Genomic DNA, 13,472 nt, shown 5'->3' on the forward strand with positions numbered 1-13,472 from the left:
GCCTAAAAGTCCCCTCCTTTCCATTCCGACTTCTTTTCCAATCTGGGCTGTAAATCAGGGAAATCTGCTCCCTTGCTATTTAAAACCTCATCTGCATCGCCCGGGAATTCAGGACAACAGCGTCTTGCAGAAGTGCATAATGAGGGAGACGGATAGCGATATTTCTCCAGGCATGACTGACTGCCTCTGGCTATCAGCGAAGTTTGCATCGGGACTATCAAACCGTACAGCTCAGCATGCGTAGCGGCGCGACTCGGGACTGGCCTACAGATTATTTGTACTAATAGCCTCTCAGCAGAAAGATAAATAATTCAGCAGATAAATTGACGCCAGGGGAAGAAAATCCCAAAAGCTTCAGGCGAATGGGGTGTCTATGTTATGGACAAGCTCAATTCTGACATTTATTAATTCACAGGCTCAGCAATATCAATGGAACAGAACATGCTTCTGTCAGACACGTGAATTGCATATGCTTACACATAAATGCAGCTAGGCTAATCTGTTGTATGGATGACAAATTCTATTACTTCATTTGTATTTATTATTCAAAAGACTCGTTTATTTCTGTTATTTTATTACAAAAAAAAAAAAACCTGATGACGTCTTTCGCCAGCAGGGGCGCCATCGTCGTCACGAAGGGAAAAAAACAATCGATTAACCTCACATAAGAGCACCAGGTAACGCTTCCCTACATACTTCTCGGCCCTACCTTCTTCCATGATGGAGTACTTCTGAATTAGCCACTCCACGATATCATTTCCTGGGAAGGCATAGCGAGGAAGGCATCTAGTTAGAGTCGAGAAATGCATTAAGCCGTCATAAATCAAAAACGCTGAACTCGATAAATAAATTACATAAATAAATATGAGCGCAAGGAGATCGATGACAGTCTTAATGCACAGGATTCCCGAAGACCGCCGATGTATGGGCTTTCCTGTGAAGGGCTTAAATGACCATTAGGACCCGGCCCCCGGGACACTGCACGGCCGGGTGTAAGACAACCCGGGCGGCACGAAAAATTATTTTTAAAAAGTAAAATATGTATCGTGCACCTGTCATCGCATGTGGAATCACTGTGATTAACAGTCTTTGATTCTTCATCTTTATCCCCATGTCGGGATCTTGCATCGCCACAATGACTTGTTCAATCTGGGATAAGAAGAATAGTCAAAATCGTGAAATCAAGGTGACGACAGACATAGTGAAAACGTTCAACCTAGTAATATAATAATTGCTTAATGTGTGATTTGATATGTAATCGTTATATTCATCATTAAATCACCGGAGAGACACACTCATATATTTAGGCATATATATAAGTAAACTACAAGGTTTTTCCTCTGACTATCTTAACTGCACGTCAAAGACGTTATCGGATATTCCCGACTACAGACTTTCGGTTTGATCATTTATTCGCGTTATTAATTCGGCTCCTGATTACATTAAACTAAACATGCTCAGATTGTTACAACCTTTGCTTGTCGGTTATTTTTGGGATCTTTCTGGATGGGCTCAAGGCGGGGTCTGTAAGCACAAGCAAACTGCCAGCACTTTTGTTTTACATGAAAATAGTTTGATGTCGGCCTATTGCGTTATTGTCTGGCTATAATTTGGAGGCAATATTAAACAATAGGCCCATATATTGTAAATATACATGTTGTGTTGTTTTGTTGTTATCACAAACGTATAGCCTGATCATAAATTTCATGGATACCTGGATGTTGTATGTTCCATTATATTTATGAATGAATGATTTATGTGAAGTCTGGCTTAGATTCGAGAATTAATCATATAGATTAAAAAAAGTTTTCATTTAAAACTTATCTCATATAATAAAATCCTCGTCCGAACGAACATATGTCAGAATGAAAAAACATTTAAATTATTTTTGTGATGCATCAGTATCAATAGCTACAACGTCATAACAGATATAGATATAATGCGGTTCATACTTTTGAAGTTGATGCGTATCTCCCGAAAAAAATCAACTCCAGAAGAGTCCGCGTCTGTAAATGCCTGAACTTCGGAATCGATCCTACCTTTGTTAGGCGCGGCATCTGTGTCTTGCAGCTGTTCCCTTGGATAAAGATGTTAATTGTCATGCTTACAGCATCTCGATCTCCGGCGTTTGTGAAGTTGGGATTGATGCTGTCCTGTGTTTTTTTTTTCCTTCCACACTTAAGCTCTGCTTGTTACTGCCCCATAGCGGAGCGCAAGTGAAACGGACTACCGGAGATTTGCACTGTTTTTCTGTTAGTGTGTATAATCAAAATATGACTCAGTTTGGCCAGTTAGAAAAATATGATAATAGAAAAGTATTCTTTTCCTCTCACTTTTTTTTCTTGATTTAATTACCGACTTCACGTACTTACACTGTGTCCCGTTGCACGATGTAATATTGCGAAACTATGATTTTGTGGCAGTGTTTTGTAAAGGAATTTTCCGTTTAATCATCGTCTTAGTATAAAGCTATATGGTTGTTCTGGTATCAGTGGACGTACATTATGTATTTTTTCTTCTCTTGAGCACCATGGTCATGACATGAAGCTCAGTCATTGATTACTCGCAAATGTTAGTAGTCATCCGCTGTTTATCTTGAAGATGTAAAAGTAGTGCGCGTACATCTCCTCGTTAGTATAGTGGTGAGTATCCCCGCCTGTCACGCGGGAGACCGGGGTTCGATTCCCCGACGGGGAGAGTCTGCATCTTTTTGCCTCGGTCTCAAAAGGCACCAAGCTAGAACCGGCCCCGTGTTAGTGGAAACGGGGCTTGTGACTTGTACTCATGCATAATATTCTGCGGGTCGCTCAGCAGCGCAGCATATGAAACTAGACTCGGATTGTAAGTGTGTGGTTTTGATAATTGATGTATGGATGGATGGATCCTTAATAAGAGATATAAACAATAAGGTCCAGTCGCCAACTAATCATGTAAAATACGTCATAAACTCATGGTTGTTAAACCCAGAATAAAAATGAAGACGTATAACTAGGAAAGTCAACTTGCACATTTCAATTTTGGTTCGATATAATCACGTTGTCCTTAACCCTCCAGTGCAGGAGGGGACGGTAATGCGCATCGAATGTTTCCGAACCTGTGTGTGATACAACCGAGGAAGAGCCGATGACTTCGGGGGAGGAGGGGCAGGCGACTCGGAAGAAAAAGCAGCAGAACCCAATGCAGCCTGTAGCCCATTCAAAGGCCTACTGTTGGACCTCTGCTTATTTTGCAATACGTCTTTAGTACGGACTGAAAAATGTCCGATTTCGATGAGTTTGAGAAGCAGTTAAGCGAAAATCGGCAAGGTAAGTTTGGCTTTGAAGATCGGTGTATGCTCCCTGTTTTAGGGTAATAAAGTGGCCGGCGTGTCCTAGCGCCGAGGATGGTGCGGAGGGCACTTCTGCTGGTTCCGAAAAGAAAAGCGCGGCTGGGAAATCGGTGCCTTTTATCCGAGCGCTCGCCGATTCTGAAACCTGCCCGATTCTTCTTCTCCCAGCTGCCGCAGGATCCCCGAAAACTGACCGCTTTGGTAAATCAGTGACATTCTTTGCTTGGCATTGTTATAGAGATCGCTAGGCCTGCATCCATCAGTGCCCGGCGTACATAACATGGACATTTCAATGAAACGTTATTGGGGTGCACTCGATGTGAAAGCCTGCGGTTTTATTTATTTAATTATTTACCATTATACACTTGGATCATAAATTGCGACCCGCGTATTTTCATTCGCAGTAACACACTATGCATGGATGTTTGTTGCAAGCGTTATATTTTCAAGATCACGTTTAAAGTTTTATGCAAATAAAAACGACCGCGACCACTTGATTTAAAGTCCGCACTTAATAACAGTGTTAGTTACTTGGTTTTTAAATACTACGACGAGTTTTCTATATAATGATATGATTTTGTCTCTTTCCGATGCACAATAGCCTTTCCCTTGGGTCCGAAATGCTGGCCCTGTCATCCGTACAGAATAAGTCTTTCTCACACGATCGCCGTTTCTTCATGATGTATAGACTCTAAAAATCAGCCGCGTTCCCTGGAATCATAACAACTGCTTTTAGGTCGTTATTGCAAAGTCTTGCACCTGTATCTACCTTTACAGCGGATAGCAGTAACTAACAATGATGTACAGTTATATAACAATACACATATAACTTCATTAAAGTGCAGAGAATCCAGTAAACTGAATAAACTTAAGCCATACTAACGCAACTGAAATATACAACATGCGTTACAACGGAGTCGAAAGTAGGATTGATTTATGTACCTATCAAATGGCAATCTTGTCATATCAGCTCCTTATCACTAAATCACTAAAATGTCATTCGAAACGACCTGATTCGGCTAGACGAGCACTAAGTGCCGCCGTGTTTGATAAACTAGCAGTTCCAGTCATTCATATCTGCGCTCTGACTATGCCTGCGATTGCGGTAATTGGTTATTACCGATTTACGTAAGATGCATTGGCCGCTCCGTGTCTGTACTTTTGCAGCGGTGCATTACCGTAACGCTGTTATAACTGATGCATGAAGCTGATTCCTCGAGCAGCACCTGCGTTTAAATGCTTCACTGAAAACTGCACCTTCAGGGATTTATTTAAGCTTCTATATGAAGGACCTGCTGGGATAGAAAGGTGATATTTTATTGCTAGTTTAATAAAGTGCTGTCTGTCAGATTGAAACGATATTAATTACCCATCCATCGTCCAACCAGTTATCTTAGTCAGGCTCCCCTGGAGCCTATTCCAGGCAAATTCCCCATACAGAGAGCAGAGGCAAAATTCAGGCCTCCAGACTCGGAGGCGTGAGGCAACTGTACTCACCACTGTGCTCCTATATCATTAATTAGTCTGGTTATGTTTTTATTGTTTCACAACAGACTGACATTCAAGGGGATGTCCTTGTGCCCTTGAAATTATTAGCCATTGAGAGATGGGTGTGTTTGTTTCAGGAGGGTGTGATTGAATATGTGAATTGAATGGAGGTGCTTCATTCTGGTGAGGAAACTGGGGAGTTAGACCCCGTACCACATCTTGGTCTCCGTAAGTGACTTTTAAGGCATAGCGCTGGGTCAGTCAGCATCCAGCACCCCAGGGAAGTTGGTAATATGATTACTCTGTGACTCATGGGCTTCAAACCCACAACCATCCGGACACACATTCATAATCCCTCTGAGTTACACATCTTGGATTTATCGAAATGGATGGTAGGGGGGCAGTCATGTCGCTCCGCCCACCGTCTCACTGGTACCACGGTGTCGTCCCCCAGAGCGGGAGAAGGAGCGACACAAGAAGCGTAGCCGCAGCCGGTCTCTGAGCCGTGGCGAGAAGCACCGCCGCTGGAGCAAGGACTCCAGGGGGCGGAGTCACGAGAAGCGCAGCAGCAGCCGCGACCGCAAGGGTCGTGACCGACGGAGCAGCTCACGCGAGCACAAGAAGCACAGGTACCCCCCCTCACGGTCCCGGTTACAGGCACTGAAGCTGATATCTAGCATGGTTTGAGGCCTCTTAACAAGTTTCTTTCACAATCAACCAATTGGTTTCTTCGTGGTGGGAAGGGGGACTGTACCCATATTAAATTTTAACTGGCGTTTATAAGTAGCCCCCGCCATAGCGATGGGACCTCAAAGCCAGCCTAAAAAGTGGCGCATGGTCACACCCTCATGACCTTAAACTGCCTGCGATCCAAAGTTAAATGTAAACATTCTGCCATCTGTTTGTTTTTGCCAGATTCTGAGTGTTTACACTGTATTGTTTGGGGAAAACAACCTTCTGTTTTGTGTTTGGGCAGCTACTCTCCTCGGAGAAGCCGTAAGAAAAGGACATACAAGTACTGGGATGTTCCCCCTCCGGGATTCGAGCACATCACCCCCATGCAGTACAAGGCAATGCAAGGTTTGGATGCGACGCTTCCATGTGTGCTAGTTCAGTATTGCAAGGTTATGGTATATTGGTTGCAATGAAAGCATTTATTCTGGAGTGCCCTCCTCCCCCCTGCTGGTCAAAGAGGGAATAACACTTGGGATGATTTCAGACAGTGTGAAGAGAGCTTAAACCTAGGGGTTAGAAGCAAATGAAGGCGACGATCCGGATGTTCTGGCCGTCCCTGGTTGGGGTCTTGAAGCCCTTTCTCCTCCCCACAGCTGCAGGGCAGATCCCCACGATAGCTTTACTGGCAACATCCACCACCAGCGGCGTGGCAGTGACGCCCACCCAGGTGCCGATGGTCGGCAGCCAGATGACCCGGCAGGCCAGGCGGCTTTATGTCGGCAACATCCCCTTCGGCCTGACGGAGGTGAGTCCAGGCAAAGTCCCGCGTTGCCTTCTGTCATGCATACTGGTGTCATGTGTAGCTCAGTGAGTTAGGACACTGAGCCGGTCACAAGAAGGTTGTTGGTTCAAATCCCTTGGGCAGCAGAGTGATTTCACCATTGGGCCCCCGAGCGCAGCCCTTAAGCACTATTTGCTCTAGGAACTGTCTGGTCCTGCTTCTTCAATGAAATGTATGTTGCTTTGGATGAAAGTGTCCGCAAAATAAATAGATAAATGTACTAGACTTGTCAGTCATTTTTTTTCTCGTTTGCCTGTTTTGATGTCTTCAGACGTCTGCCTGTCTTCATTCAGTGTGTCTGCCTGTCTTTTTAGGAGGCCATGGCGGATTTCTTCAATACCCAGATGCGATTGGCTGGCTTATGTCAAGGTCCCACCAATCCCGTCCTCGCTGTTCAGATAAACCAGGACAAGAACTTTGCCTTCCTTGAAGTAAGAGTCTTTCCTGCCTAATGGCTGCTGTGTCCAGGCGGAGACCGCAGCCTTCCCTGATTAACGACGTTCTTCGTTCTGCCCTAGTTTCGGTCCGTGGATGAGACCACGCAGGCAATGGCCTTCGACGGCATCATTTTCCAGGGTCAGTCGTTAAAAATCAGGCGGCCCCACGACTATCGCCCCCTGCCTGGCATCTCAGAGCAGCCCGCCTTCCACGTACCAGGTCCGTTTTGCTTGTCGCCGTCATAACCTTAATCTTTATTTACCTTTGAAGAGCCGATCGGCAAGGCCAGTTTTTTGTACTCGTTACGGACTGACTGTCCTTCGCAAGCTGCGGATGTCTTGTCATATAAAGAGGGAGACTTTCACTTTTATTTACTTAATGTTGTAAATATTTAGCAGACAGTTTTATCCAAAGTGAAGAATGTTTTTTTTTTTTTTTTTTTTTTTGAGAAATCAGGGTCAGCCTGTCCCTAGAGCAAACTCGCCGGGCCCAGTGGTGTGATCACCAGTGATGTGAACCAGTGATCTTCTGATGATAACGCTGGCATCCTAACCAGCTGAGCCACACACACACACACACAGCTCAGTCACTCACTTCTTACTGTTAACATAGGGGTGTTGTGTGGCTCTGTGATGTTTGCCCATGAAAAGAAGGTTGCTGGTTGGCAGGGTTGGCAGAGTGATTTCACCACTGGGCCCTTGAGCAAGGACCCTAACCCCCAAATTGTTCTAGGGTTGCTGGCTCCTATTCTAGTTAAAAATTCTGGACACACCTACTGAAAATGACTTGTTTTTCAGCAAGATAATGACCCAAAGCCCACCTTGAAGGTTATGCAAGTAGCTTATTACCTTGTGAACTAGGAAAGAGATGGTCCCCACAGCCCCCCAACCTAAACTCTATAGAGCTGGTTTGGGATCAGTTGGATGAGAGTAAGAGTAAGGTAGCCAGCTTGCGCGCAGAACTTGTGGAAACTCGAGGACTGTTGGAGAAACGGTCCAGGTGGGTACATATGTTAGCTGGTTGAGTCCGCAATGCTGTCATCGAAGCCAATGGCTCCTATTTTGAAGAGACAAAAATTTTGTCTTTGCAGTACTTCATATGCATAACTTCCATGCCCAAAGGCCTTTTACTATAAGGTGAATAACAGCTAAAATAGAGACAAATGCATTAAGAGCAGGTGTGTCCATACTTTTGACTGGTGCTGCATGTGTCAGCATCTCCCATGGAGAGCAAGATGGGAGAGACAAAAAACAGTCGTCAAACTGCCCCAGTATTTAGGTATTTTTTTGCTGGAGTTACATTTATCTGATATTATATAGGAGATAACGACGTCATACTGATTTGAAGTTGGCTTATTTCACTCGCGCCGTTTGCTCGTGGTCATTATCCGGCATGTTGACGGTTTGCTGTGATCGGCCGGCTTTGGGCGCCGTGCCGCTCTGTCTGCAGGGGTCGTCTCCACCGTGGTTCCAGACTCGCCACACAAGCTCTTTGTCGGAGGCCTGCCCAACTATCTCAGTGACGATCAGGTACCCCGCCCTCAGTCTCTGTCGCCGGGGAGCCGACCCACAACCCTCCTGTGTTTCTGTCCCACTGCTGCACGTGGAACTCAAGCAGGCATGCACACACACGCACACGCACGCACGCACGCACGCGCACGCACATACATACATAAAATAAACACTCGTCTCTGTGTAACTGATTAGTAGGAAAAGAAAGCCTGTCAAAGTTACCTCACCGCTTAAAATTCATTACAAGATACTGGGGGGTCAAATGTCAGCATCATGTTTAAAGCTAGCTGCTGAAAATAGCCGCACATTTGAGGTTTTTTTTTTTTTTTTTTTAAAGATATTCATGGGATTTATTAAACATTTATTAGACATGTAGGTAATGAGTTGACAGTTACATTACGCTCATTGTTTATCCAGCTGTAAATTATGAAGATATTGAGACCCCGCTAATGTAAAAGGTACGTTTCCCAAAACCTCATGTTATCGACTTGCATAGTTGGAACCATTCAGTTGTTATCTAATGTTGTTAGCAAATAACCTTATTAGCAACAAAGGCTTTGGGAAACGTGCCTTACAGCTGGCGGCTTGCCAAACCAGTCACGTAGCCAGTCCCTGTGCTGCCTGTTGCTGGGTACCCTGGAATATTTGTATATCGGGTTAATTGCTGAGTGTTAGTCGGATGAATCAGCCGCGTCGTTTTGCTGCATGAAAATTTAAAATCGAGTCATCTGCGCGTCACCTAACTGACGAATACCTCCACATTGCCGTACACCTGTGTTTGCCCAATCCCAGTCCTCGGGGAACCGCCGACTGTCCACATTTTCGCTCCCTCCTAGCTCCCAGCCAATCAGGAACACCGAATACCTGGTACAGGTGTGCTGAGAGGAAGCAAAAACGTGGACTGACCGGGGGGGTACCCCCGAGGACTGGGCTGGGAAACACTACCATAGACTGTGCTTGAAATGTGGGGGAGATCGACCAAGTCCCCAAACGCTTCAGTATTCGCAGACGTGCCGTGTCTCACGTCCATGTCCGCACACTGAGAACGATGACTTCACATCCCGTTAACAGCGATGGGGAGCTGCGGAAGAATCGTTCCCTACATTGCTGTGTCGCTCGAAAGGCAGAAAATACTTCGGACCTTTTTCCCGGTGAACGATTATCAGCTTCACTGGAGTTTTCACATCGTGCCCCATGCCCTATTCTGTTATGACGTCAGTGATGGATAATATTACCATAACAACATGCACAGATGAGGTCGTCTTACTCTGAAAGTGTTGAAAGGGTCACATTTTAGACATTTTCTACTTCTCATTAGCATCTTTTATGATTTTTTTTTTTTCTTCCTATATCGCCACCCCACTGAAATCGGCCCATTATAGACATAATCCATACAGGCATTTAATAGTTTACCTATTTATTTTGCAAAAGTTAATCGCAAAACGTTTTGCGTCCACCCCTGCATTGTAACATTTTGAGCTCCGGTGTCCCACTCACTTTAGCCTAAACTGTTAAAAATGGCAAGACTCAGCCCACAAGATAGTGATCGCGGTTTCAGTGAAAGGTAAGTGAGAAGTGCAGTCAGTTTGTTTTTCTTTGATTTTTTTCCTCCTTTTCGGATTGTCATCGTAATCTTTCTTATCCAGTGTGAGTCACATGTAATCCAAGTCAAGAGGAAGGCTGTACCAAAGCAGCACTGGGGGGAGAGAGTTTGAATCCAGCAGAACTGTTAATGTATTTCACGTCAAAGCCAGTAAATGTGCCATAGACAGGTGAAATGGAAACCGCTGCTTGTATCCTGGTGTTTACATTTTTTTTGCAGTCCCTGCTACCGCTTTGATACTTACAGCTCTTTCATTTTTGTTCCCCACTTTGTCCCCAGCTAGGGGCCTGTAAGATCGTTAAGTCTTCGCTCATAATTTGTTCAGTAGTACTGACCTACTGCTGCCATGCCAACATGTAACACAAGGCAAGTAAGACATTCCGTCCCTCGCACGGATATCCTCCCTGTCGACGGCCTGCCCCTGTGGGGGGGCTCTGTCCTGGAGTGCTCTTAAGCATATGGGGTCCTTTTTTTGGGGGTTGAAGGCTGGGGAGAGACTTATTATGCTGATCACAGGGTATAAATTTGATTTTTTTTTTTTTTTTGCCCCTAAGAGAAGGTAGGAGGTAGCGCCCTCTTGTGGCTGCCAGTGTCCCAGGTGACTCCTTTCTGAAGTCAGTGGTTAATGCGGCTTTACAGTAGATTCCTGTAGAATAAGTGAGGAATGATGTTAGCAGAGCTATTTCGTCCTGTTTGGCTTCAAGCCGTGGCCCCTTTAGCAGGACCCTGTGGCGGCTCTTAGCTTTACCTGTGAGTTTATCTCCTGTAGGCTTTGTCCCTCTAATTAACTGCACCAATGTGGTTCTTGGTTTTAAGAACAGGAAGTCAGTGATTCGGCTGGGTTTGTGTTCTGCCGAGTCGCCCCCCCCCCCCTCCACATTGTATACATGGAACACTTAACATATAATTAGCTGTTTTTATTTAGTTTTTTTTTTATATACCATCTAGCTTAATTATTGTGGCCCTTAAAATCAGATGCAACTCGGTCCATATTTCAAAATTCGTAGTTGGAATTATCAGAGAACTTGATTAGGAATTCAGTTGTGTTGTATATGCTGTAGGATGGGGGGGGGGGGGAATCTGTGTTATCATTCATTGACAAGAATCAAAATAGTTACTTTTGTACGCTCCCAGTAAGTAAGTCATGCAGAAAGGGCACAGGGGGCTTTGAGCTCTAGTGTTGCACCGTAATGTCGAGCCACTTGTCATAAAGCCATTTTCCTGATGTCTTCACTGTTTCCTCATGTCGTTTTGCAAAGTTTAACATGCTGCTTCTCCCACAGTTAAGATTAGCATTTCTAGCGAGGCGCCGTGCCTGGACTGTCGGGCTAATCGCCCCCCCGCGTCTCCTCCTCTTGCCCAGGTGAAGGAACTCTTGACGTCGTTCGGACCTCTTAAGGCCTTCAACCTTGTGAAGGACAGTGCCACGTCACTGTCTAAGGGTTATGCTTTCTGTGAATACGTGGACATCAGTGCCACTGACCAGGTGCGTGAGGTGGGGCAGCAGCTGGAAGGTCTGGGGTGACTCGGGGCTTCCGGATGGAATTGCTGACGCTTGTGTGGGATGCATCCCGCAGGCCGTGGCTGGACTCAATGGCATGCAGCTCGGAGACAAGAAGCTCATCGTCCAGCGGGCAAGCGTGGGGGCTAAGAATGCCAACGCTGTGAGTATTTGCCCTCGGCTGCCGCCTTTCTGATGTCCTAAACCCAACTTGGTTCCTGGGTGCCTCCCAGGAAGCTTAATGCCCCTATTTCTTGGGTTTATTTGGGTCCATGTAAATTTCTCGCTGTTACTCGAGACGATTGGACGATCAGGGGGTATCTGACACTCTTGTCGCCCCCCGGGACAGACGGCCATCATCGAGACGCCGGTGACGCTGCAGGTTCCAGGGCTGCAGCGGCTGCAGAGCTCCGGCATGCCCACGGAGGTGCTGTGCCTCCTCAACATGGTCATGCCCGAGGAGCTGGTGGACGACGAGGACTACGAGGAGATCCTGGAGGACATCCGGGAGGAGTGTTGCAAGTACGGCAACGTGCGCTCCATCGAGATTCCGCGGCCCGTCGATAGCGTGGAGGTGCCTGGCTGTGGCAAGGTGGGACCCGTACTCTCCTGTACCAGTGGCAAAAAGAAGACCTCTGTAGGCACTAAACACAGGCTCATGGGAGCATTTCTTGCACAAAAGTGTTTTGAAAACGGAATAATTTTTTGTGTAAGAAAAACAATCAGATTGGTTCAGATAGGCGACGGACGATCTGATTGGTTCAGATAGGCGACGGACAATCTGATTGGTTCAGATAGGCGACGGACAATCTGATTGGTTCAGATAGGCGACGGACAATCTGATTGGCTCAGATAGGCGACGGACAATCTGATTGGCTCAGATAGGCGACGGACAATCTGATTGGCTCAGATAGGCGACGGACAATCTGATTGGCTCAGATAGGCGACGGACAATCTGATTGGCTCAGATAGGCGACGGACAATCTGATTGGCTCAGATAGGCGACGGACAATCTGATTGGCTCAGATAGGCGACGGACAATCTGATTGGCTCAGATAGGCGACGGACAATCTGATTGGCTCAGATAGGCGACGGACAATCTGATTGGCTCAGATAGGCGACGGACAATCTGATTGGCTCAGATAGGCGACGGACAATCTGATTGGCTCAGATAGGCGACGGACAATCTGATTGGCTCAGATAGGCGACGGACAATCTGATTGGCTCAGATAGGCGACGGACAATCTGATTGGCTCAGATAGGCGACGGACAATCTGATTGGCTCAGATAGGCGACGGACAATCTGATTGGCTCAGATAGGCGACGGACAATCTGATTGGCTCAGATAGGCGACGGACAATCTGATTGGCTCAGATAGGCGACGGACAATCTGATTGGCTCAGATAGGCGACGGACAATCTGATTGGCTCAGATAGGCGACGGACAATCTGATTGGCTCAGATAGGCGACGGACAATCTGATTGGCTCAGATAGGCGACGGACAATCTGATTGGCTCAGATAGGCGACGGACAATCTGATTGGCTCAGATAGGCGACGGACAATCTGATTGGCTCAGATAGGCGACGGACAATCTGATTGGCTCAGATAGGCGACGGACAATCTGATTGGCTCAGATAGGCGACGGACAATCTGATTGGCTCAGATAGGCGACGGACAATCTGATTGGCTCAGATAGGCGACGGACAATCTGATTGGCTCAGATAGGCGACGGACAATCTGATTGGCTCAGATAGGCGACGGACAATCTGATTGGCTCAGATAGGCGACGGACAATCTGATTGGCTCAGATAGGCGACGGACAATCTGATTGGCTCAGATAGGCGACGGACAATCTGATTGGCTCAGATAGGCGACGGACAATCTGATTGGCTCAGATAGGCGACGGACAATCTGATTGGCTCAGATAGGCGACGGACAATCTGATTGGCTCAGATAGGCGACGGACAATCTGATTGGCTCAGATAGGCGACGGACAATCTGATTGGCTCAGATAGGCGACGGACAATCTGATTGGCTCAGATAGGCGACGGACAATCTGATTGGCTCAGATAGGCGACGGACAATC

At 46.4% G+C, this 13,472-nt stretch overlaps 1 non-coding gene across 1 annotated transcript; it reads left to right on the forward strand.

Annotated features, from left to right (window-relative positions):
- The first annotated feature begins 2,625 nt into the window (after nucleotides 1-2,625).
- On the forward strand, nucleotides 2,626-2,697 carry trnad-guc (transfer RNA aspartic acid (anticodon GUC)). Its single transcript has one exon. It is a non-coding gene; the product is annotated as a tRNA-Asp (tRNA).
- Nucleotides 2,698-13,472: the final 10,775 nt, after the last annotated feature.

Source organism: Brienomyrus brachyistius, unplaced genomic scaffold, assembly GCF_023856365.1.
Source record: "Brienomyrus brachyistius isolate T26 unplaced genomic scaffold, BBRACH_0.4 scaffold217, whole genome shotgun sequence".
Lineage (NCBI taxonomy): Eukaryota > Metazoa > Chordata > Actinopteri > Osteoglossiformes > Mormyridae > Brienomyrus > Brienomyrus brachyistius.